We start from the raw sequence: 25,158 nt of genomic DNA, 5'->3' as shown, positions 1-25,158 counted from the left end.
CGCTTCTTCCTAGCGCATCGCCCCACCTCCTTCCCCGAGGCCGACTCCTGATTGGTGGGAGTGTGGGTCACTCTGCCGTTCCTCCCGTCTTCCCCGCCCTCCGCTCGTGGCCCCGCCCCATGGCGGGCTCAGGCCCCGCCTCCTCGCTCACCCCCTCCTGCTGATCCGCAGGCGACGAGCGCGAAGTTCTGGGCAAAGTCCTGGGAACTGGCGGCGCGGTCTTGCGTCCGCGAGCTGGGCCCGGCCAAGGGGCGCGAGCGCAGGACAGTTAGTGCGCGGCGCGGGCCCCGGCCTCTGCGTCCGCCAGCGAGTGGCCGTCCCCGCCCCAGTCTCCCGCAGCCGCTGCGGGAACGGTCAGCTGCGCATTGCGGGGGGGACCAGAGAAGTGTGTTCGCCTCCTCCTGGGTCTGTGGATGGGAACGAGGTGGCGTCCCCGGCGGCAGAGCGCGCAGGTAAGCGCCGACGCCGGTGGGAACGGTGCTGGGCGTGGTGGGGGCCCGGCGGCCGCGCGGGCTCGGCGGGGCGGCGATTTCGGAGCGGAGGGTGGGGGTGACCGCCAGTCTCTGCAAACCGGGGTCAGCCTCGCGTCGCCGAGGGAGAACCGGCCGGTGGGGCAGCCCCGAGCCGGGGAGGTCGTCTCGGTGCCGGCGCCAGTCTCTCTGGATGTGGGGTTTGAGTGCGCCCATCCTAGAGCTCGGTCCTTGGAGGGAGGGACGGTTTGGCTGGGATTGATGGCGAGAAGGCGCCGACCTCGCGGGCCTGGGTCGCGGGGCCGCAGGATGCGACGCACCAGAGCTGTCCTGGGCTGCGGGGAGGCGCGCCGCCGGGGCGGGAGGCACAGGAAACCTGGTTAATGGAGCTGAGCACGAAGCTTTACCACATCCGCGTGTTGGGGCGCGGCGGGGGAGCCCGGGCGACGCTGGCCTTGCAGGCGCCCGTCTCGCCAGCTTCACTCCCCGGCCTGCTCCGCTCCACGGTGCGGCGGCCGAGGGCACTCGCCTCTTGGGGCTCCCCAGCGTCCTGAGCTTGGTCGTAGGTCGTACTGATTTTTCTTCAGCCCGGGCGCGCCGCCCGTCTTCGGTAAGGAAACTTGCCAGCCACCTTTTGCACACTTGTATGTTTCCTCCCCTGTCTCACAAACTACCAGTCTCCTGAGTCCGGACTCTGATCGGAGGGGACTGTGAAGTTGTCTCTCGAAGTGTTTGGGGTTGAGGTACACGAGGTTCCCCAGATGTTGCACTGCCCCTCAGGGTTTGAGTACTGGGATGGGGGCATTTAGAAATATTTTTAAGCTGCAGATGCAAAAGAGGTCCTTCCACAGGCAGGTAAAAGAGTAGGTCTGAGTTCTGGTCATGCACCTTCTACTCCCAAGCATCCTACAGGGTGAGGTCCCCCTTCTGGCCAAAGGAGACCAGCCAGGCAGGCCTGAGCTGAAGTGTATCCAAGCTAAAGCCCTCTACCAACTTGCCAGCACGCCTCCCTATTCCATGTTCCTCCTTCCGCTCCTCTGTGAAACTTACCTCCTTGGGCTGTTTACTACCATCTGCTTTCCGCCACAAGAATGGAAAAGTAGCCATCTTATCCATCTTGTTCATCACTCTATCATCAGTGTCAACCACCGTGCCTGACACACACAGTAGGTATGGAAGAAATAGTTACTAAATGAGTGATGAAAACTTGTCTTTGACATATGAAGAATGGTAATTTCATTGCTGGTTTTGATTTTCATATTTATTTTTTCCTATTGGGAAAATTAAATACCAATAACTACTATTGATTGAGCACCTAGTAGGAACTGGGTACTTTGTGTAGATTACCTCATTAAACATTATAGTAGCCCTGACTAGTTTGGCTCAGTGGATAGAGCATCAGCCTTTGGACTGAAGGGCCCAGGTTCGATTCCAGTCAAGGGCATGTATCTTGGTTGCAGGCACATCCCCAGTAGGGGGTGTGCAGGAGGCAGCTGATTGATGTTTCTCTCTCATGGATGTTTCTAGCTCTTTATCCCTCTCCGTTCCTCTCTGTAAAAAAAAGTCAATAAAATATATTTTTAAAAAAACGACATTATAGTAGTCTTGTTAGCCAGCTAGGTATTTCTAACCAGGTGGGAAATTGAGGCTCCAGCAGGTTAACCAGTTTTCCCAAGGTTATCCTGGCAGAACTAGAATTCCAGATCATTTTCTCTCTCTTGTTCTGGGCCTCTTCCAAGAAACTGAAATGTGTTTTCTACCATTACTGTCAACAGGCATTTAGCTTTATTTGTAACAAAAGCTATTGCTTAGCCAAAAGAAGATTTGTTGTCTTCTCATTCAGATATCGTCTCAATAATAGTTAATAGTTATCTCAGAGGCCAGATATTACTAGGCTGCCATAAGCCCATAATATCTCTTTTAATCTTACAGATGAAGAAACTGCAGCCAAGCTTCAGGAACTTGTAGCATCCATTGAACTAGAGTCTGCTAATAGTCCTTCTAACTCTAAATCTTTAGCTCCTTCACTACACAGAAATGTGTCCTGCTCCCACTGCTTAATTAGAAGTTACTTCATTATGGTAGAGTTCGGTGATACAATGTGTTAAAACGAACTGAGGTTGGGCTACAGACTTTCTGCTGCCAATATCAAGTTTCTAATTGCACTACTTTCTGAATTATTGAGGCTCTTACTGCCATTGATTTTTGTGGCTGAGTTTATGGTTTGTGGGCCTGGAAGTGGAGGGACTTTAATATAGGAGGAAAGGAAATTCTTTAACCTAAATTTACTTTTACTTTCACCTACATCTAAAGAGAAATCCTATAGATTTTGCCTGCTGTGCACCCGCAGCCTGAAATTAATTCAGCAACCGAGTTGCCTTTGCTCGGACATTCCTGTTGCCTAGAAAGCTGGTTCATTGGGTCTTCCTGTGGAAACCCACATCTTTCAAGACTGAACTCATAAACTACTTCCGCGAGAATAATCTCTCTGAACTCAATCTCTCACAGCATTAAAAACACCACCACAAAAAAACCCTGAGAGTCTCCAGTTCACTTTCTGACTCCTGAGTATGTCGGGATTCTTTCTTACCATCAGCACTTCGGTCCTTTCATATTCCCCCCATTTCCTCACCACAGTGCCTCCTGACTTATTTATTCAAATGTACTGCCTTCCTTTCTAGGTTGTAAATGCTTTGAAGGCAGGGCCGATATGCATTTTCTGTTTCTATCCCTCACATCACTAAGCCTGGTATCCTATCCATAGTAGGTGCTCAGTTAAAAAAGAGAATCTGAAACAACTTTATTTGGTTATATTCTTTTTAAAATATATATATTTTTATTGATTTCAGAGAGAAAGGGAGAGGTAGCGAGAGATAGAAACATCAATAATAAGAATCATTGATCGGCTCTCTCTTGTTCTGGGCCTCTTCCAAGAAACTGAAATGTGTTTTCTACCATTACGGTCAGAATAATCCTACACGCCCCACACTGGGGATTGAGCCCACAACCCAGGCATATGGCCTGACAGGAATTTATTATAGGAGGAAAGGAAATTCTTTAATCTAAATTTAAGTTTACTTTCACCTAAATCTAAAGAGAATTCCTATAGGTTTTGCCTGCTATGCATAGGCAGCCCGAACTTGATTCAGCAACAGAGTTGCCTTTGCTCAGACATTCCTGTTGCCTAGAAAGCTCCTTCATCGTGACTTCCTGGTTCACAGGTCTATGCTCATCTCTCTCTCTCTCTCTCTCTCTCTCTCTCTCTCTCTCTATATATATATATATATAAATTGATTTTAGATAGGAAGGGAGAGGGGGAGAGAGATAGGAAAATTAGTGATGAGAATCTAACCGATAACCTGGGCATGTGCCCTGATTGGGACTTGAACGTGACCTCCTGGTTCATGGGTTGATGCTCAATCACTGAGCCACATCAGCTGGGCTACTTCTTTTTGAATCACAGTTTTATTAAGATATAATTCACATTTTGTATAATTTACCCATTTAATGTAATTATGCAATTCAATGGTTTTTAGTATATTCAAAGTTGTGCAACCATCACTATAATTAATTTTAGAATATTTCATCATCCCCAAAAGAAATCTGCACCCATTAGCAGTCTCCCTCGCCCCTGCAACTATTAATCTATTTCATATATTAATGGATTTGTCTATTCTGTACATTTCATGTAAATGGAATAATGCAATTATCTTTCACTTAGCAGGTTGTATTCAAGATTCTTACCTGTTGTAGCATGAATCATTACTTCATTCCTTTATATTTATATTTATACCCATTGTATTTATACCATGACTTATTTATCTGTGGCTAATTTATGGAACTATTTTTTAAAAAACTGGTATTTTTTAAGCTTCTCTAAATAGTCTTAATGTGCAGTCAGGAACTAAACATGAAAATTTTTTTGAGTCTTGTTCTTTGTTGTGTCTTGGGGCTAGAACAGTGCCTGGCACAAGATAGATGTTTAATAAATATCAGAATTAATAAAGCACTTTACTAAAAGTATAACTCCCATTATGTTGGTGTCATAAAAAATCATTAAAAAGAAATATTCATAGTTGATTGTTTAGATTTTGAACAAATCAACTGTTAACAAAATTATGAGATAATCAAGGAAATTTTAACATGGATAAAATGCTATGATTTCTAGGATTTGCTTCAAAATAATTTTGGGGTTAGAAAGAGTATAGAAAAAACACGGCTGTTGGAAAGTTAGTGATTATTAAAGCAAGGTGATGAGTTCATGAGGTTTTTAATACTATTTTCTATAGTATCTGCTGTCTACTGGGGTGCCATTGGCCACATGTGGCTATTGAGCATTCAAAATGTGGCTAATTTTTTTTGAGATGTACTATATGTGTAAAATACTAAGTTTCGAAGAGTTTGTACAAAAAAGAATAAAATTATCTCAATAATTTATCATTTATATGTTGAAATGATAATATTTTGGATACATCATAATATATAGTTAAAAATAATTTTGCCTGTTTCCTTTTACTCTTTTTAATTGGCTACTTAAATAAAATTACACATTTGGCTCTTATTACGTTTCTGCTGGATAGTGCTGCTGAAAGTATAACTTTTGTATGCTGGGAAATTTTTTGTAATAAGTTAAAAATATCAAAGACATCTGAATTTTCAAAAGCTGGAATAAAATATTTTCTGTAAAGGATTCCTCTTATATGTAAAGACTGGGAAGTATGGATGCCTTCAAAGATGATCCTTTGTAGAAGCTGTAGCAGGCAGGCTGTAGTCCAGTGTCATCCTGGGCTTACGTCATCCATGTGAGCATTAAAAAATTCTTCTATAATCAGTGGAACCACAGCATGAGGAAGTAGAAGAATTTCTCCTTTAGCCAGTCATCTGATTCTTTTGTCTTGTATTTGGTGAAACATTTTCTTCTTTTTTTAAAAATATTATTATTATTATTTTTTTATTTTTGCTAAAAGTATTACAAAGGGTATTACATAAGTGCCCTTTTTATCCCCCCCACCCTTGACAAACCCCTGCCCTCCCTTACCCCCCAGTGTCTTATGTCCATTAGTTATGCTTATAACATTTTCTTCTTCATCTTGGAAAAATTTAGAAAATGCAACGGTAATTTAATTGTTCTTAATCACATTGTTTATACCCTAAAATTGAATTTTCCTTGTACTGGCTTTATAATCACTCTGAGTAAATCTGTTTGTTTGGGAGCCAGACAGTGATTGTTTCTAGACTCCCCATGACTCTTGGGGTATGAGTGGGATATATTTCTTAAATAATAATAACAATAATATGTGGATGTTAAGCTGAGAAACAAATTGATTTCATATCAGATTTCTTTAGATGAACATCATGTCGCTGTCTCGGTTGTCTGCTCACAAAATATTAGCCAAGGTAATATACCCAGTTCTCTGAGAGGTGTGGGCTAGACAACCCCAGAGGATGTTCTTTCTCATTTGTAATTTCAGGAGAGAGTGGACTTGAATTGAAAAATCGCTTGAATGTAAAGTAGAAAAAAATTAAATTGCAACAAGCAGCCCAACAAGAGATCATTGTTCTGTGGGTCAAACACTTTTCTCAATATAAAATATGTATTAAAAAGTGGTACTATAATTAAAGATTCCCGTACTTGTTTCCTGTCTTGATATCAAATGTAATATAAGAAATTTAAAGTTACAGTTTGAATCTTATAAAACAAATGAGAGGCCCAGTGCACGAATTTGTGCATGGGTAGGGTCCAGCCAGCCTGGCCCCAATTGGGGCGGATCAGGGCTGGGCCTGTTGGGAGGAGGAGATGGCGGGAGGTTGGCTGGCTGGCCCGCCCCTGTCAGGCCGATCAGGGCCTGACTGGCTGGGGGTAGGGGCCATGGGTGATTGGTCAGCAGAGCCTGCCCCCAATTGGGGTTGGGGGACCGATTGGGGGGCCAGTGGCGTGGGGGAGGGGCCGTGGGTGGTTGGCCAGTTGGTCCTGCCCTTGATCAGGGTGGGGGGGGGGGGGTGTGACCGGGGAGGGGCTTCAGGTCGATCAGGGTGGTGGGGGCCAGTAGAGGGTGGGGCTGGCTGGTGGGAGGGGCCACGGGAGGTTGACTGGCTGGCCTTGCCCCCCATTGGGGTGGGGGGAGGGCGATCAGGGGTGGGGACAATCAGGGTGGTGGGGGCCCATCAGGGGCAGGTCCATCTGGGGGGAGGGGCTGCAGGACCTTGGCTGACCAGCCCTGCCCCCTATTGGGGTTGGGGGTGTGATCAGGGGCAGGGCCGGCTGGGGGGAGGGGCTGTGGGCTTATCGTGGTGGGGTGGGCCGATCAGGGGCGGGGCTGCAGGAGTGGGGGAGGAGGTGGGAGAATCCGGTAGTGGGCAGTCCTTATTAAAGGATACTTTTGAGAACAGTAACTGGGAAGAATGGGAAAAGAGCAGGTTTGAGCAGAGGAATAAGTAAAGCTGTAATGCTGGCCAGGGATCAGCCTCAGCTAACCATGTAGAGAGCTCTTGGGTCAAGGGGGGAAAAAGGAGACATATGTACCTGATCTGGCCGGTTCACTGGCCACAGTGGGCGTCAAAGCGACCGGTCGTTATGGTTGTTATGGTGTTATGGTCACTGGTTTATATATATATATATATATATATATATATGTATATATATATATATATATTTATATATGTAAATATAAATATATATATATATATTTTTTCCTCCAAATTATTTGTGGTGGGCAGTGATCTGAAATGTTTAGAAGCAAAAGCTAAATATTTTTCTCATCTCACAAACATGATTAAACTTGAAGGAAATACTTTCCTAGGATGAATGCATGCAGTTGGATGTTTGTTCATACATTAAATAAGTACTGATTGAGCACGCACACTGTGTGCCAGGCACCGTACTGGGTACAGGGCACCTAGAGGTGAAGTAGATAGATGTGGAACCTCCCTTCAAGGAGATTACAGTTTAGAAGCGGGTATAGATACTAAACAGTCACAGAGAATTCAATTAGAATGGAGATATGTGGATCAAAGTGAATGAGCCTGCATTTTGATTAGGACCCTGGAGAGAAAAGTTCCGTTTTTCTCTGGGTCATGATTCAGGCTATTAATGGTCTGAAGTAGAGGAGGAAAGAGAATGTGGCTGGGGAATTCTCGGAGGAGCATGACATGGGAAGTCCCGCCCTTTTGTTTCTGCTGTTTGTAGGATGTCAGGTGCCATGGAGGAGGTGGAGGGGTTTACCTCCTCTTCCTCGAGGTAATTACTATGGTGCTACATGTAGGTTTATTTGCTGTGGGCAATTTAATCCAAAGTTGTATTTTTAGTACCTTGGTAACAAACTGAATAAGGTCTAACAACCTGTTCTCCAGCATAACCATGAAAGTATCTTAAGATAACTTGCTGGGGCCCTGGCCAGGTAGCTCAGTTGGTCAGAGTGTCCTCCCCATATGCCAAGGTTTCGGGTTCCATCTCCTGTCAGGGCACATACAAGATTCAACCAATGAATGTCTAAATACATGGAACAGTAATCTCTCTCTCTCTCTCTTTCTCCCTCCCTCCCTCCCTCCCCTCCCTCTTTCACTTTCGCCCTCTCTCTAAAATCAATAAAAAATTAATAACTCGCTGGCTCCAATTCTGGTATAGCTCAGATGTCTAGCAGCTGAGATAAAGTGAGTTAGGGGTACTTGAAAACCTCAGAGAATAAAGGGAAGACCCACTTGGGTTTTTCTCGAAGGTTCAGAGCTGCCTTAAGCAAATGGTTAGTGTACATAGAATGAACTCCTTTGGAGCTTGTTGGCAGCATTAGGGAATGGGGAACCATCCCGCCTTTAAAGGTGACTGCAGAACAATGACAGTCTTTGCTCTTTGGTTGTCCAACATCCATTTACCCTTCCAGGTTCCATTTGAGGACACTCCTTGCCTTGGGATATGATCTGTTGGGACCAGAACGAGGGCCCCATTCTCCGTGGCCACGGGTGGCCCTGTGAGCCTCTTGTAGGAATCTGGGTTCAATGCTGAGGGTCATGCAGATTCTGCTGCCGAGGGTGTGTCCTGACCAGGCTGTTCCTGTTCAGTCCACGTTGTTGTGGTCTGGCTTGCGGTCTCCTGAAGCTGTGCCACCGCTTGCTTCTCCAGCCTCCCTTCAGTTCCTCAAACTGTTATTTTCCAATACATTTTCTCTGGTTTTATTTGCCAGATTGGTTTCTGTTGCTTCTACCCAAAGAACCTCTTGACTATCAAAGGCCTAGAGAGGCTTAAGTAGTTTACCCACTGCCACAAAGGGAACAAGAGTCGGAGCTGGGGTGGAGGCTGGCCATTTGGCCTCTACTGCCAAGTGTTGACTAAAAGGCCCTCCTGTGTGGTGGGAAGCACAGGACTGGGAGTCAGAGAGTAAGAATGTGGATCCAATCCCAGCCGTGCCTCTGACTCTATGGCGATAGGAGCACAGAAAGAGCGACTGGAGATGTTTTTGCAGGGAAGTGGGCATTTGTGCCAAGCCTTGAAGGACACGGAAGGTTGAGACGAGGGAAGGGAGTGGAGGCTAGGTAGAATGGACAGTGCAGGCAGAGGATGCAGGATGAGCCAAAGCATAGCATTTTAAGGAATGATGAACCCTTCAGTTTGTTGAGGAGTTTTTAAAAAATTGATTTGAGAGAGAGAGAGGAAGGAGAGAGAGAGTGAAACATCAATTTGTTGTTCCACTTCTTTATACGTATATTCACTGGTTGATTCTTGTATGTGCCCTGACTGGGGATTGAACCTACAACCTTGGCGTATGGGGATGATGCTGTAAGCAGCTGAGCCACCCCGCCAGGACCGAGAAGGACTCTTTTAAATGGTAAATTTCCTGAATCTATGTGTCCAATGATGATGATTTAGTGGTGTGTGTTGTTGATTTTTTATGAAGCCTGTGTTCTGGCAACAAACCTGTTGAGAAATAGCTAGCTCAGACATTTCTAACATTTATTGTCCCATAACTTCAAAAATCACTATTCACACAGAAAATATTTCTACTGATAGCTGATATTTGTGTCAAAGAAGAACAATTGAATATTTTCTCCAACAAGTAGCCTTTGTTTTCACACTTCTTGGTGTAATTATTACAGATTTACAGACAAAGGCTTTATGCCCAGGAAGCAATGTTGTTATTCCCATTTCAATGGCACCCACTCAGGTTTGTTTTGGAAATATTTCCCGAGGCGATGCGAACCCGCAAGGTAAGAAGTTGTGCACAGAGAGCCAGCTAAGACTTTCAGTACATTCATCTAGTCCGGTCAAGGACAGCAGAGTGTTGAACAGTTAAGTCATTACTGAATTGATCACCCAGTTCTAGACATGACATCAGCCTCATTAAGCCAAGAGAAATGGCAGGTGACCGAAGACTCTTCCAGGCATTAGCTATTTCTGATTTGATCTCACTCACACAGTCTGTGACTGTCTTCCAGCACACTTCATTGTTTTCAGTTATAATACCAGCAATATCACAGTTTTCTCTGACTTCACACCTGAGTTTACATATCATGTCACACACTGAGGGAGAAAGAAATGTGGTATGTGGATCCTCTAGTAATACCTGCCTTCGCCGGGGTTCCCAGGCTGGGGAACATAGCCAGGAGCCCCCCAAGGGCGTCGCAAGAAGCTGGGGTCCAGGTGGATCCCTCCCCCATGCCCTGCTGAGGCCCAACTGCCTGAAGGTCCCCAAAGGGGCCTGCAGGTGCAGCGAGCACCTAGCCACTGCACAGCCCTGACTTCCGGCGCCCTCGCTTAGTTGGCTTTTTGACTCAAGCTGAATTTGCCTATTTTGGTGGTGTATCGTTCATCTTCTTTTCACTTTATCTGTCAGTAAATTATGGGCTGGAAGCTCTATTTTCCTGAAGATGGTGAATAGGGAATAAAGAGAGTGGAGGTGAATAAATAAATGATTATTTGTTGACATATTTTATGTGCATGATTTATTTATGACTTATGCTAAGAAGTAATATTCCTCTTACAACACACACATAAATCCCGTCTCTATGCTTTAGAGAGACATTGTGCTTGTATCAGCAGTCCTTTTACCTTGGAAATACCCGTGTTGCACAAACAGGCTAAAATTTCACCCTAGCTTTTCAACAGTCTTTCTCTAGACTACAACAGTAGTCCTAAGTTCGTTGTATGAGTGCCATTAGGAATAACAGCAACAATGAGGAGTCAGATAGGAAAAGAATAACTGTGGCCTAAACATGGTTCAGAAAAAGGACAGCATAACTTCTTCATGCCGACTAGCTCATACTCCTTGTAATTCCTGTTTTTCTAGTTTGATCCCAGGCCAAAATGGCATTCCAATTTGCTTGTTACTTTCAGACCTGGAAGCCTCTTTTGTACTCTGGCATGAGCAAGTCTTATTTTCATACAGTATGCATGCTGGTGGATGTACCTGGGTGTAGATGTTGATGAGATAGCTGCCTCTCCTGATCCACAGATTAAGACACCTTTGTCTTTGACAAATGCCGGGAGACCAGAAGGACAGGATGCTAGAATCTGGGTCTTTGTAAATGTGTGATGTGTGCTTCTGAGAGATGCCCCGATTTTCCCTCATTGCTAAGAACTTCACAGATTAGTTGGGCAAAATAACCATGTTCTTGGACTTGCACTAGGTAGTTACCTCATGCAGAGGTTCAGCACGTCATGAATTTCCTCACATCCCCAAGGGGAGTACTGTTTCTCCTCTTCTCTCTCACAGGAGTCGTGTAGCATTAGCCAAGTGGTACTAGATGGGAAGGGGGTCCTGGAGGAAATGGGAGCCATGTGATTGCTAGCTGGGCGGGGAGCCAGCTGGAGGAGTGTGGCCTGGTGAGTGGGACTCACAGTTATCACGGTCCATGATGGGTTTCTCTGGGGTAGTGGTCTCCACATCAGCAGCATCAGAATGACCTTCAGGGCTTGTAAAACCACAGATTCCTGGGCCCCACCCCAGAGTTTCTGATTTGGTGGATCAGGTGGGGCCCGCGATTCTGTGTGTTTAACAAGTTCTCAGGTGATGGGGATGCTGCTGGTCCAGGTACCCCTTTGAAAATCCAGGTGCTGGTTCAGTAGGCAAAAGACTCTGAGTCTCTACCAGCCCCGAGCCCGCTCTGATTTAGGGGAAGAACTAGAGAATTTGGTTATCGTAACGCCCATATTTCATATAGCATGTCCATATTTGTAAATCACTTTAATTTACTTTGCTTCTCACAAAACCAAACCAAACCTTGTGGGTAGGCAGGATAGGTATGGACCTTGTTGCAAGGTGGGGAGAATCAGAATGAAGACCTTGGGTCAGGAAGTGACTTACCCAAGGGGCAAACGGCAGAGCTGAGACTTGTACCTGGATTTTCTTCCTGTGACCTTAGTTAGCCCTAGTGTTCCCTGTCTTTACCGTTAGTGAAAAGCTTGGAGAGCATGTGCTCTGATAACACTCAAAGTTTGTGTTAATCATTCTTCATACTAAAACAGCTTTTCACTTTAGAACAGTTTTAGACCCACAGAAAGGCTGTGAAGATAGTATAGAGTATTCCCCACTTTGTTTCTCCTTACATTAGTAAGGTACATTTGTCACAATTAGATGAACCAACACTAATATATTACTACTAGTGGCCTGGTGCACAGATTCGTGCACATTGAAAGGAAATATTTTAATATTGCTGTTTGCCCTCTCTCTAATAGTAGTGTCAGAGATGAAAGAAAATTAGTAAAATGTATATGAAAATAATATATAAATTGAATAATAAATAAACAATAACAACATGCTATAACAACAAAGACATAATATAAAAACAACAAAAACATTATATAAAAACAACATTGATAAAAGCAGTGACTGATAAATTGATTAAACTTACTCTGATATCTCCCTGAACACCACATTAAGAGTAAAAACACTTTCAGAGTGGTTGACTATTTTCCCTTTTGATGAAGTACTTACAACTTTAACGTCACATGCTCTTTGAACTTGAGAGAAAGCAACATATAACTAACCATGTCCGAAAACGGGTTCAGGTAGGAATATTCCTACTATGACTAGAGTTTGTCCTTGTGATTTATTAATAGTCATCGCAAATGCTGGCATCACGGGAAACTGTCTTCAAATTAATTTAAATGGGAGGCTAGTGTCAGACGGGGCCAAGTCAATTCTTGGAATCAGAACAACCTCTCCTTCCGCAGATCCTGTTAATACTTCAGCTTCGATTAAGTTAGGTTGCAATCTTTTGATAATAAATCTAGTGCCATTACAAAGACCCCATTTACTATTAAGATTTCTCAGTAGCATGATGATTGCACCTACATATTCTGTCTACCATGCTGCTTTTTAAAGAAAATATATTTATTTTATTTATTTTATTTTTTACAGAGTGGAAGGGAGAGGGATAGAGAGTTAGAAACATCGATGAGAGAGAAGCATCGATCAGCTGCTTCCTGCACACCCTCTATTGGGGATGTGCCTGCAACCAAGGTACGTGCCCTTGACCAGAATCGAACCTGGGACTCTTCTGTCCCCAGGCCAACGCTCTATCCCATGAGCCAAATCGGCTAGGGCCATGCTGCTTTCTTTCAGCTTCAGAATGTCAATAAAGACAACCAAATTCACGATTGACAATGACAGATTGAAACACACGCGTACAGTTGGCACCAGTGAGAGCTTTATATGTAATGAGCACGCGCGAGTCAATGTTTACTGGTTGGTCAGACAGTCGGGCGTACGGACGTATGGTCGGTCACTTAGCCTTTTATATATATAGATCAGCGAAAGCCTATACTTTATTTAGATTTTCTTAGTTTTTACCTAATGTCCCTTTCCTATTCCAGGACCCCATTCGGGCTTCAACATTGTTTAGTCATCATATCTCATCAGCCTCTTCTTGGCTGTCACAGTTTCTCAGGCTTTCCTTGTTTTTGATGATCTTGATAGTTTGTAGAATATCCCTCAGTTGGAATTTGTCGGATGTTTTTCTCATGACTAGAATAGGATTATGGGGCCCTTGCCAGGTAGCTCAGTTGGCTGGAGAGTCCTCTCTATATGCCAAGGTTGTAGGTTCCATCCCCGGTCAGGGCACATACAAGTGTCAACCAAAGAATGCATGAATAGGTGGAGCAACATGTTGATGTTCCTCTCTCCCTTCCTTTCTCTCTGTCCAAAATCAGTAATAATAAAAAAAATTAGGGTTATGGATTTGGGGGAGGAAAACCACAGAGGTAAAGTGCCATTCTCATCACATCATGTTGAGGGTACATACTGTTAACATGCTTTATCATTGCCGATGTTGACCTTGATCCCTGGCTGAGACAGTGTTGGTCAGGTTTCTGCACTGTCAGGTTATTCTTTTCCCAGCCCAATATGTGCAGCCCACACCAAAGGGTTGGGAAGTTACGTTCCATTTCCTCAAAGGGGCAGAGTATCTACATAACTTACTATGTAGGTTTGTCTATCCTCCTCTGTTTATTTATTCAATCAGTCAGTGTATCAGTATGGATATTTATGTGGGTTATAATCCAATAGCCTTTTATTTATTTCAGTGCTGTAGTTCTTCCAGATTTGACTAGTAGGAGCTTTTTCAGTTGACTCCTGTGTCCCTTTGACATAGCCCAGTGTTGTCGGTGTTTGAAGCGCCTGTACATCCTTATTTTCTGGCACAAGAAGATGCTTTAGAGCAGTGGTTCTCAACCTTCCTAATGCTGTGACCCTTTAATACAGTTCCTCATGTTGTGGTGACCCCCAACCATAAAATTATTTTTGTTGCTACTTCATAACTGTAATTTTGCTACTGTTATGAATCGTAATGTAAATATCTGATATGCAGGATGTATTTAGGCGACCCCTGTGAAAGGGTCGTTCAACCTCCAAAGGGGTCGCGACCCACAGGTTGAGAACCGCTGCTTTAAAGTCTCATCTTGTGTAATTCCTGTCTGAGCCCTAGAATCATATTTTTAATATTGGTCTGCAGCCACTGAATTGATTTCACCGTCCACTACCTGAGTCACCTCCCACAGTGAAAAACACTAACCTGTCACCTGTTAAAAATAAAGAAATTGGCACCTTGAAAGGTGAAATGGTTTATGCAAGGTCACATGTAGTTGTTAGCAAAGCCGGGGCCATGACCCCGTCCAGGTCTTGGTCCCTGGACTTGTAGTATGCTGTCAAATTCTGCCATTCAGAACCTGGTTCCGCATACTCCCCTCACCCACCCACACCGTGTGCCTAGGCAATCAGATGTGAATTCAACTGGATATGCTACCGTCTACTCAGGACGGATACAGCAAAAAGGGACAAAGACTGCTGGTCAGATTCCTACAGTAAGTCTGTGTTTTCCTATCAGAATGTGGCTTTGTAATGGTAAGTGAGTGCAAAATCCACAGAAGTGACTGCTGACATCTGCATGTTGTAACTGAGGTTTCACCACATGCCTGGCCTCTGTTTTGTTGGGAAGGGGCCAGGAGGGAGACTTGTAGAATCCACACACCTTTTATTTGGGGTTTCCTCCTTTCCATGGGGGAGGCAGAATGGTTCATTCAAACCCCTATAAACTTCTGGGATCCTCCACAAGGCAGAGCCGGACAGACAAGGCCTAAACGACCTGTGTAAGGATCTGGTGTGCCTAGTTAATTACACCAAGAAGCTCATTTTCTTTTGTGGGAGGAAATAATTCAGTCATCGGCAGATGCAGGGAATAACAAAGGACAAACTTATTTCATATTTGCTTCTTAGATGTTCCATTTCAAAATATATTTTTTGATCTGTTTATAATTGAAGGTGGGTGCTCTGGCTGAAGAATTACTCCTTAAAGAGGTTTAAAGGAATAAACCTCTTTAAAGGAAACAGTGATGTATTAGGATATTTTGTTTGCAAATAACAGAAACCTATCCAGCTTCAGGACTATTTAAGAGAAAATTTTATTGGCTTATGTTGCTAAAACGTCTATTAGTAGGCCTACCTTCAGGCATGGCTGGATCTAGGTGTTCAACTCATGTCATCAAGGCCTTGTGTCTTATCATCTCCTGGCCTGTTTTCATCTGGTTTCCTTCTCAGGCAAGCTTTCGCTGTGTGGTTACCTGTCATAAGCTATCGGCCTCTTTCCTACTATTCTGCAGATGCTGTTGCCTCTGATTGTCCCTGTCTTTGGTCATGCCCCTAACCCTGAACCAATCACTGGGGACAGAATCATAGGGGCCATCACTGGCCAGGCCGGGGTCGGGAAGGGATAGTTTCTCACAGGAAGATTGAGTGGCAGAAGGATGAGTTGGCTGGACAAAAATAATGGATGTTGTTCCTTTGCAGTGTTGTGAACACTCAGAGTCAATGCCTGATGAGTGAGTAAATGCTCAGCTCTAAAGCTATCCATGCATTTGTTTATTTAGTCCCTCCCCAAGCCACTCATTTATTTTGTGAGTTCTTCTAGAGCAGTGATGGCGAACCTTTTGAGCTCGGTGTATCAGCATTTTGAAAAACCCTAACTTAACTCTGGTGCCGTGTCACATATAGAAATTTTTTGATATTTGCAACCATAGTAAAACAAAGATTTATATTTTTTATATTTATTTTATATATTTAAATGCCATTTAACAAAGAAAAATCAACCAAAAAAATGAGTTCGCGTGTCACCTTTGACACGCATGTCTTAGGTTCGCCATCACTATTCTAGAGGGAAGTAGTTACTCTGATTAATGTACTAACCCGACTGCCAGCCCTTTTCGGCTCCTCAGCAAGTGGTCTTCTTGCTGTTTTATTTCTAATTTCAAGGCTAATTTCAGCTATTCTTAGCTAGATGTGGTGATCCTCTCTTTAAACTTGTTTAACCAGGTCAGTGTTAGACAATTTATGTTTGGTTATGGCTAAATGGTCAGCATAGATGCCTTTAATAAATCTGCTTTCATAAAGGAGGTAATTTTCAATCTTCCTTTTTTCCTTAATTCCATTTCTAGCTCAGATCATTGGTAGTTAACTCTAATTCTTCCTTCTGTAAGCGAGAATAATCATTTTTTATCGTTTCATGAGTGAAGAATTACTTATTCCAGATTTTTAAAAAATTTAATTGAAAGTTTGATCTTTCAGATCTCTTGCTTGTTTTCATGGTTTCTACCTGCCTTCTGCAAATTTCACCATTTATTAGCACCTTTGCCTGAAGGCGGACAAGATGAGGTGTAATAAAACCTTGACAACATCTTTTTTACTTATCTCTTTCTGAGGGAGCTCCTTACTTAGTGATGTTTCTGTGCAAAACCAGTTTTGTACATTGCCCAACATGAACGGAGATGGATTATCTGTGAATTTCAGTTAATCATCTCTTTGGTATCTCCTTTCACAATAGGACATTGAAAGTTGGCTGCAAAGTCATCTCCTTCTGGTGGTTGCGGAGACTTCAGATCTTTTCCATTTGAGCCCAACGGAGATCAAGTTATAAATGAATTAATGCCAAGTGCAGAGGAGAGTAAGTGTCTGGGTCTGTTCATCAGTCTCAAAGTGCCTGCTATTTCTACATTCCACAGCCCAATAGAAAAGATTCTTAAAAGTCTGTCTCCATTGGTACAGATAATTGAGCTTACTATACATTGATTTCATTTTGTCCATTTCTGTGTTTATTTGAAGCATTGCTTGACTAGTTCAGTGCCATCATTCCTCTCCCCCACCCCTTTTTTTAAATCTCCAAAGTGTTTGTATCTGGGCTATGGTTGAGGTTCACAAAAACCGTTTTGATCAGGTTGCTCATTCATTCATATATTACCTAAGCAAGGCATGCCTTGATATTATGAGAATATTTTTAGAAGACTAATGAGGTGGAAGGGTTTGTGTTTCATTTCCCTTGGTTTCCCTCTATTCAGACACCTGCATTTGCCATTAATTACTACTTCCATGACACTCTCTTTCTTTGTCTGTTGTGCAGTGTTTGAAATAATAGTGGGAGGGGAGGTGGGCGCTGAGGCACATTGGAATAAATAGCTTTGGGTGTGTGGTTTTTTTTTTAGTAGCAGAACAGAAAGCTTATTTAAGAGTAATTGCTATTTTGGTACCATTTAAAAAAGGTTTTGTGTCTTTTCATCTTTTCCTGCAATCGTTGCTGGTTCCCTATAGCTGATCTCCTGTGGTCACCTCCTTTCTTTCTTAAACAATTCTGAATACCATGGGTGGCCTCTGCATGGCTTCAAGAATAGATCATTGCTTTCTCTGGGACCTCTTGTTAGTAGCAGGCTCTTGGGTCAACCCAGTGCAAGGCAGTTGGGTTGCAAGTAGCTAGTGCTCACTATGACATTTAAAAACATTTATTCATGAAAGGTATTTTAAAAGAAATATATTTTCTTTTGGAGGTTCAGCCGATCGCTTCTCTTTTATTTTAGGTAAACTTTTTATTGAAATGTAACTCACATGCAGGAAAGAATACACAGCAGAAATGTGTAGTTTAATGAGTTTTCATAAGATGAGCGCATGTATGTAACCGGCATGCAGACCAAGAAACAGAATATTACCACTTCCTTAGAAGCTTCCTTTTATCGTCCCCAGTCCCTATGGCTACCCTTAAGGGGTCCCCTGACTTGTGACACCATCAGATTAGCTTTGCCTGTTTTTGTAACTTAAATGACTCTTTGGGTCTGTGAGATTTGCTCATATTTTGGTGTGATGTTGGATTTTGTTTGTTCCCTTTGCTGTTAGAATTCCCTTGTCTGAATACCAGCATTTGTTTTTTCATTACTGTTGATAAACATTTGGGTTTTCCCCAATTTAGGCTATTACAGTTAATGCTGCTATGAATGTTCTCGTACATAGCTTCTGGTGAATGTGTGTGTCTTTATCGACTGTAGACCTAGGAGTAAAATTTCTGGGCACAGGGTTGGCAAAATGTGTAGCTTTTGTTGATTTACGCCCTTTTCCAGAGTGGTTGTACCAACTTTCCCCAGCGGTATATGAGTTCTAGTTCATCTACATCTGTACTTGACAGTGTCTGTCTTTTTCATTTTAGCCATTCTGTTGGATGCTAATGCTATCTTGTGATTTTAATTGCATTTCCTTGATTACTAAAGAAGTTGATCACTTTTTCCAGAGTTTATTGGAGATTAATACCTCACTTAAAAAAATACTTTGATCTTAGTTATGTTCCTTAGTCATATAAGTCACAGCCACAATTTCAGAGTTAAACAACACTAAATAAAAGAACTCAAAATAAGAATTTTATTAGCATTTTTTATGTTGCGATATGAACTTTTAGACCAAAGAACAAGTCTCCAGATCTTACCTTTATTTTAACCCCCTCACTAGACTTACAACATTGCTTTGGAAGTTTAAGGGACATATGCAATTAAAATTACAGATATTTATTTATTTATTTTTATTGATTTCAAAGAGGAAGGGAGAGGGGGGAGAGAGATAGAAACATTAATGATGAGATAGAATCATTGATTGGCTACCTCCTGCATGCCCCCTACTGGGGATCGAGCCCACAAGCAGGATAGAGCGCTGGCCTGCTGACAGAAGGGTCCTGGGTTCAATTCCGGTTGGGGGCACATGCCTGGGTTGCAGGCTGGATCCCCACTGGGGAGCGTGTAGGAGGCAGCTGATCCATGGTTCTCTATGAAACACCCATAATGTTTCTGTCTCTCTCCCTCTCCCTTCCTCTCTGAAATCAATATATATATATATATATATATATATATATGACAATCTAGCAATCTTTTAAAATTGAAAATATGTATACTTTTGACCCAGCAATTCTCTTAGAAATGTACCTTATAAATAGCGCATGCATGAACAGAGGACTATAATGGTAAGAGATTGGAAATAACCTAAATAACCTAAATGGGAGACGGTGCCTCCATTCAGGGGCTTCCTGTGCAGCCAGTGAAAAGGATGAGGGAGCTCCCTCTCTGTCAACACATTGGTATGAAACCATCTCCAAGACACAGTCTTACACTGGAGAAGCGAAGGTGTCAAACAGGGAATAGATGATAGCATTTGTGTAAAAATTGGGGGAAAATGCACATGTATCTCAAAATAAACATGAAATTGAACATCAGTTGCTTCCTGAGAGGAAAATTAGGTAGCTGATGGAAAGGAATGGGAGAGTGTCTCTGTACTCTTCTTTTGCAACTTTTACATTTTGAATCCTATAAATGTATTACCTAATCAAAATAAATAAAATTGCCCTCTACCCCCCAAATAGGAAATAAGATCATAGAGGATTTTGAATCACAGTCTAACAGTTATACTTTCGCATAATCTCTTAGGGTTCATAAAATTCTTTTAAATTCATTCCCTCCTTTTATTTTCACAATAACCAACTGAGGAAGCATTTTTTTTATTTCTGTTTTACAAATGAGGAAGCTGAGATTTGGGTACTTAAGCACTTTGCACAAAATCTTTCGGTGACTGATATTAGATTGGGGAACATCAAGTGTATTGTTTAAGAAATGGTTTAATTGACTGTAATTTTATTAAGAAGACAAAAGGCAAAATTTAGCCTGTTTTTAGGCTTAATGAGTATGTACCGAATAATAATAGCTGAAGTTCAGTGATTTCTGAAGTTTATTAGCACTTTCTATGCAACACAAAGGTTGAAAATCTGGTTATAATTCAGCTGCCACCACTACTTTAGTAAGAGACATTTAAGCCCAAGTTCTGAGCAACCTTTCCTGCAGGGACAGGAAATTAGAACTTGCTGGTGTAATTTTCTCTGAAAGACACCTCAGGAAAAAGGTGCTTGGTTTGGGAACATAAGGACTAACTCCCTGGCAGAGCTGACAAATGGTACTGGGAATTGAGCTGTAGATGAGTTGCCTGAACCATTAGTGATAAAGCAAAATTACTCCAGTGAAGGTTTTAATCTTTTTATCTTTTAAGGCAAGTACAGCATTACGTTAGAAAAAGCCCAGAGTTGTGTTAGGTGATATGGAGGAGGGGAAAGGGAATTGGGTGGGGAAATGTTTTAAATCTGGGGAACCCCCATGGTACTTATTTAATGGCTTGCAGATTGTTAGGGCTGGGGAATCCTGGACATTACCCAACCATAATCTCCTGAGGGTTGATGTAAGACACAGAGTTAAGAATGTTGTGGGACTTTGTCTATGACTATACATGTGCCTGGCATGAATTACCTTGAACTAGATAAAAAAATTTAGTATCGAGTTTCTTGAGGTGGCTCATATGAGGCGTTTCTTAACAGTAGAGCAACACCTAAAATTTCATCCAATTTCATGTATTGTTTAAGGATGTTAAAAATTATTTTTTCAGACATGCAATATTAGACTATATCTTCTGAGATTTCTGAGGTTTCAGTCTGCTACAGTGCATTGCAGTGAGGCCCAGGGCAGACACCAGGTAGACCAGATAACCAGGAACATGGTCATGGTAATGACATAAGGCAAATCTTGAGCCTATGGGCCTGTTTGAACGGAGGTTGAACTACTTATGTTTGCTTAGCTTTTTAAATTCTTTTCCTTATTTCTGATCTTCACCCAAATCAAATATTAGTTTTGTCGCATGGAATTTTATGTGTCATTCTGGGGCCTGGGTAGTTCTAGTGCATCCTGACAATTACATTCTAAGACTTTATCCTTGTCTGAGCTCCCTTTTCAAAGCATGAAAGAATGGCAGGAGGAGGCCCCTCCACCTTCCCTCCTGTTCTTCCTTTTATTTGGTGAGTTAAGAGTGTCCCCAAGAAGTATTATCAGTGGTACAAAAGCTCTCTATAGTCTCATTCATACTTGAATAAAATGATTCCCTTTTTTGTTTAAAAATGATGAAAACATTTGAGGTCTCTCTGGAAGTGTTTATTCATTCAAGCTGCAAGATGTGCTGTGGGTGTTATGTCTGATTTCTGAGAGCTTTTGCAGCAGGTTTATGTCTAGAGTGTTTTGTTTTGTATTTGTTTAGACTAAAATTAATAAAGAGCTTTTCTTTCAAACCCTGAGGATAATTAATACAGGTTTCTCCCCTGTGGTGCTTTTTGTCAGCCCTTACATGGAAGAGAACAGTGATGAAAAGAATATTGAACTCTTTAAGTTCAATTCTTACATCTTTTCCAATAAATTAGGGGATTTAGGGAAAAGAACAAGACAGATCACTGTGTGTGTATGTGTGTGTGTGTGTGTGTGTACACAATAATAAAGTTTAGGTCATAAACACTAATAGTCTTCTGGCTTTTGTAAGCCAAATTTCCTTCCTGGAAATTGTTGTTGTTGTTGTTTTTTTAATATTTGCATTCATAGTCATGGCCTCTGTGTATATATTTAATATTACTGAGTGACCTTTTTGGTTTGCATTTACTTTTAATTTTTCCCTTTGTTTTTGACCAGAAGAGATATGAAATTAAATATAAATCCTCTATGCATAATGGAAAAAGTAATTATGACCTACTTTTTACTTGAACAAGGAGTTGCTTTTATTTAAAGGCATTTTATTTTCAAGAAACGTGGAAAAAGATCACCGAAGGACCCACTTATGTTAGGCCATTAAAAAACAATTTTTAGTCCTAGCCGGTTTGATTCAGTGGATAGAGCGTCAGCCCATGGACTGAAGGGTCCTGGGTTTGATTCTGGTCAAGGGTACTTACCTCATACCTCTGTTGCAGGCTCCGTCCTTGGGGCATGTGCGAGAGGCAACCAGTCGATGTCTCTCTCTCATATCGATGTTTCTCTCTCTCTGTCTCCCCTCCCTCCTCTCTAAAAATCAATGGAAAAATATCCTCGGGCGAGGATTAATAACAACAACGCCCCCCAAAACAACAACAACAACAACAAAACCACGATTTTTATATAAGATTTTGATTGATTCCTTTGACAATCTACTTCTACAATCCCGAATTTCTTCATATTTCTCTTCCCCACATTCTATTCCCTGATACCACAGTCATCAATAATTAGGGTCAGGAGAGATTTCCTTTCCTCCCCTCTCATTCCTCCCCTCTTTCCCTCCCCTCCTGCCCCAACTTTTAAGATTTACTCCTTTAGCAACTTTCAGATCTGCAACACAGTATTTTTAACTGCAGTCATTATGCTGTACATTACATCCCCATTACTTATTTTATAACTGGAAGTTTGTACCTTTTGATTCCTTTACCCATCCTCCCCATGTCCCCTTCCTCCACCTCTGGCAACCACCAGTCTGCTCTCTGTATCTATGACCTACGTTCTTCTTTCTTTTAGATTCCATTTACAAGTGAAATCATATGGTATTGGTCTGTCTTTGACTTATTTCTCTTAACATAATGCCCTCCAGGTTCATTCATGTTAACACAAATGGCAAGATTTTCTTCTTTTTTATCACTGAATATTATTTTATTGTATACATTAGAGGCCCGATGCACGAAATTCATGCAAGAGTAGGCCTTCCTTCCCCCAGCTGCTGTCACCCGCTTCCCTCTGGCACCCGGGACCCGGGCTTCCCTTACAGCCCATTAGCATATTAAGCTTTTATTATTAGATATATACTGTATATGTATATATGTGTGTACATATATATGTATATATATATATGTATGTATACATATATGGATACAGAAAATGTGTGTGTGTGTGTGTGTGTGTATGTGTATACACACCACCCCTATACACACACATATATACTTTATCCATTCATCCGTTGATGGACACTTAAATTATTTCCATGTCTTATAAATAATACTGCAGTGAACATGGGGGTGCATGTATTTTTTCAAGCTAGTGTTTTCATTTTCTTTAAATAAATACTCCTTAGTGGAATTGCTGGATCATATGGTAGTTCTATTTTTAATTTTTTGAGGATCGTTCAAACTGTTTTCCATAGTGGCTGCACTAATTTGCATTCTAATCAACAGTGCACAAAGGTTCCCTTTTTTCCACATCTACACCAACACTGTTGTTTCTGGTCTTTTTGATACTAGTTATTCTAACAGGCATGGGGTGTTATCCAATTGTGTTTTCAATTTGCATGTCCCTGATGATGGTGATGTTGATCACCTTTTCATGTACCCATTGGCCATTTGTATGTCTTCTTTGTATAAGTGTTTATTCATGTCCTCTGTCCATTTAAAAAAATATATATTTCTTTATTGATTTCAGAGAGGAAGGAAGAGGGAGAGAGAGATAGAAATATCAATGATGAGAGAGAATCATTGATTGGCTGCCTCCTGCACGCCCCCAACCGGGGATCGAGCCTGCAACCCGGGCATGTGCCCTTGGCCGGAATCAAACCCGGGGCCCTTCAGTCCGCAGGCCGACGCTCTATCCACTGAGCCAAACTGGCTAGGTCTCCTCTGTCCATTTTTAATCAGATTTTGTTATTTTGCTATTGACTCATATGAGTTCTTTATATGTTTTAAGCATTAACCCCTTATGAAATATATGATTTTCAAATATTAGGAGAGTCATTATTTTTATGGGGTGGTAGTGGTGGTGGCTGTTGCTTAAATATTAAATGAAAAAAATATTAATTGTGGGGCTTTGACACAATTTCATGTAAATGCATCTTTTATCTATTAACTAAGATTTAAGACTTAGCTTTATATAAATATGAAACTGAATTTTTTGCAGCTCAGGTTTGGACTTTGTTATTTTGCAACTTGACTTTCATCTGTTAGGCATTGACTTGAAGCCATGCCTTTTGGTGATCTGAGTTCCAAATTACACAACCACTTCAGTCCTGAGCAAACTTGTTCTGAATGGCCCTCTTTCTTTCCTATTATCTTTGGCCAAGAAGTTGTAGCTGTTTTGTGTGTCAAACTAAATTGTTTCTACCTTTGCCTTTGAGAGCTTTGATGAGTTTACTTTTCTTTTTTGTGACAAGGACTTAAGTGAACATCGCTGCAGGCATTTTGATTCTTGAGAAACCCCCTGTCATCAGTATGTGTGTCTGTATGCATCCATGTGTACATATCAAGGTGGGTGAATATTTGTTCCTGGAGCCCTGATTGCATTACTAAATATTTTCTCTGGTAAAAACACACACACACACACACACACAAAAACATGCAGTATGGCCAAGTTATGTTTCCTCAGGCACTTTTGTGCTGGTACCTCATGCTTTGACAGAATAAATACTTTTAATGGCCTGGCTTAGGAACCTAATCATGCATAATAGCATTTCTGTGGGGAAAAACAAATTGTAAATTCCAAATGGATGATTTTTACAAACATTCTCTTAAGCATAGAGCGTCGTTTAAATAGTCCAGGAAGGCCAGGCTCTCCAGGTGGGCTGTGTCTCTGTGGAGTGAATTTATTATTGTGATTATCATCGGATTGAAACCCAACACTCCCCAACTTGTGGCATCAGGCCTGGTCCGGCATTCACTGACAATTTAATGGTTCAGTTTTATACACTAGAACTTCTTGGTGAGATGGATCACTAAGCTTCGGGAGAAAGCGGCAGTTTGCACCTCTCCTTTGATGAGGTCAGCCTCATTGTGGTAGATAAAGGAAGGGGGTCCCTTGGAGTCTGAGAATGTGAGAGCTGCAAGGGACAAACTTGAGACCTAGAAATAACTGACGACGCTCCAACCAACGGTGCCACCTGGGCAGGGCCGGAAGGTTCTTTTTTTAAATGATAAGGTGAATCTGCTTATTTTTAACTTCTACCCACATGCCTTCTGAAGTAGAAGAAGTCTGATGTCTTCTGTGTAGCAATACTTCAGATATTTGAAAATAGTTACCTGGTCCTACACCTAAGACCCTCCTCTGTCACCATAAAAAGCTATAATTTTTTTTTTTTCTTGTCATGAGAACATTCTAGATCCA

General features: G+C 42.0%; 1 protein-coding gene across 6 annotated transcripts in view; it reads left to right on the top strand.

Annotated features, from left to right (window-relative positions):
• The first annotated feature begins 203 nt into the window (after positions 1-203).
• OSBPL3 (oxysterol binding protein like 3) overlaps positions 204-25,158 on the top strand; it is a 143,794-nt gene continuing 118,839 nt past the window's right edge. For 5 of the 6 annotated variants that reach the window (XM_070424449.1, XM_070424447.1, XM_070424448.1 and 2 more), the window contains exon 1: positions 204-452. The gene's annotated coding sequence lies outside the window, so the exon portion shown is untranslated. Of the gene's footprint in view, positions 453-16,772; positions 16,893-25,158 lie in introns of all 6 variants that reach the window. The other variant, XM_070424445.1, reaches the window with a different exon arrangement.

Source organism: Myotis yumanensis, unplaced genomic scaffold (assembly GCF_028538775.1).
Source record: "Myotis yumanensis isolate MYYU_CA2020_CCGP unplaced genomic scaffold, mMyoYum1.0.hap1 SCAF_9, whole genome shotgun sequence".
Taxonomy (NCBI): domain Eukaryota; kingdom Metazoa; phylum Chordata; class Mammalia; order Chiroptera; family Vespertilionidae; genus Myotis; species Myotis yumanensis.
The sequence above is the reverse complement of the archived record's forward strand: the minus strand, read 5'-3'. Positions and strand labels throughout refer to the sequence as shown.